Raw genomic sequence first — 1,993 nt, forward strand, 5'->3', positions numbered from 1 at the left:
ATAAAGCCATTAAAAAGGTTTAAAGACAGAAGTAGTAAAAATAACTATAACTAAAATAATTAGTTATGAGAGGCACAAGATAATAAGATGGCAATTTCACATTAAAAACATAAAATGGGGAGAGAGAAGGGTAAAAACGCAGAACATTAGAATGCAATCAAGTTTAAATTACTTAAGAAAAATGGCTATAAGTTGTTATATGTAAGCCTCCTGATAACTACAAAACAAAATCATATAATAGATACACAAAAGAGATAGGGAAATAAATATCACTAAAGAAACTCATCACACCACAAAAGAAGAGAGCAAGAGAAGAATAAAGGCACAGAGAGGAACTACAAAATAGCTAGAAAACAAATAACGAAATGCAATAAGGACATACCTATCAATAATTTCTTTAAATGTAAATTACTTAATTCTCCAATCAAAAGACATAGAGTGGATAAATGGGTTAAAAAAAAATAAAGATCCATGTTATGCTGCTTGCAAGAGACTCACTTCAGATGTTAGGACACACAGACTGAAAGTGAAAACGTGAAAAAAGATATTCTATGAAAATGAAAACTAAATGAAACCTTCGGTAGTATACTCGTAACAAACAAAACAGACTTTAAAACAAAGACTATAATGAGAGGCAAGGTAGGGCATTACATAATATTAAAGAAGTCAATCCAAAAAGAAGATATAATATTTGTAAATATTTATGTATCCAACATAGGAGCACCTAAATGTAAATTAATAGCCCTAAAGGACTTCCCTGATAGCTCAGTTGGTAAAGAATCTGCCTGCAATGCAGGAGACCTGGTTCAATTCCTGGGTAGGGAAGATCCACTAGAGAAGGGATAGGGTACCCACCCCAGTATTCTTAGGCTTCCCTAATGGCTCAGCTGGTAAAGAATCTGCCCGCAATGTGGGAGACCTGGGTTGGATCCCTGGGTTGGGAAGATCCTCTGGAGAAGGGAAAGGCTACCCACTCCAGTATTCTGGCCTGGAGAACTCCATATAGTCCATGGGGTCACAAAGAGCTGGACACAACTGAGTGACTTTCACTTGAAAGGGAGAAATAGTCAGCAATACAATGGTGAAAGTGAAAGTGAAGTCACTCAGTTGTGTCCGACTCTTTGTGACCCATGGACTGTAGCCCACCAAGCTCCTCCATCCATGGGATTCTCCAGGCAAGAATACTGGAGTGGGTTGCCATTTCCTTCTCCAGGGGATGTTCCCGACCCAGGGATCAAACCCAGGTCTCCAACACTGCAGGCAGACACTTTAACCTCTGCGCCACCAGGGAAGCCCTTAAATACAGGAATACAGTCTCTCAGAAAACGTCCTATAGAGACACAGAACTTCAGATCCAAGTACTAACATCAAATACAATGGTAGAGAAATTTCATATAATATTCCGTTTACATCATTGGACAGATCATCCAGACAGAAAAAAATAAAATAAAAAATCAGCCCTTCAGTTCAGTTCAGTTGCTCAGTCGTGTCTGACTCTTTGCGACCCCATGAACTGCAGCATGCCAGGCCTCCCTGTCTATCACCAACTCCCAGAATTCACTCAAACTCGTATCCATCGAGTCGGTGATGCCATCCAGCCATCTCATCCTCTGTCGTCCCCTTCTCCTCCTGCCCCCAATCCCTCACAGCATCAGAGTCTTTTCCAATGAGTCAACACTTCGCATGAGGTGGCCAAAGTACTGGAGTTTCAGTTTTAGCATCAGTCCTTCCAAAGAACACCCAGGACTGATCTCCTTTAGAATGGACTAGTTGGATCTCCTTGCAGTCCAAGGGACTCTCAAGAGTCTTCTCCAACACCACAGTTCAAAAGCATCAATTTACTTCGGCACTCAGCTTTCTTAACAGTCCAATTCTCACATCCGTACATGACCACAGGAAAAACCATAGCCTTGACTAGACGGACCTTTGTTGGCAAAGTAATGTCTCTGCTGTGACTATGCTATCTAGGTTGGTCATAACCTAGACTTACTCC

Source organism: Bison bison, unplaced genomic scaffold (assembly GCF_000754665.1).
Source record: "Bison bison bison isolate TAMUID 2011002044 unplaced genomic scaffold, Bison_UMD1.0 scf7180017864466, whole genome shotgun sequence".
NCBI classification, from domain to species: domain Eukaryota; kingdom Metazoa; phylum Chordata; class Mammalia; order Artiodactyla; family Bovidae; genus Bison; species Bison bison.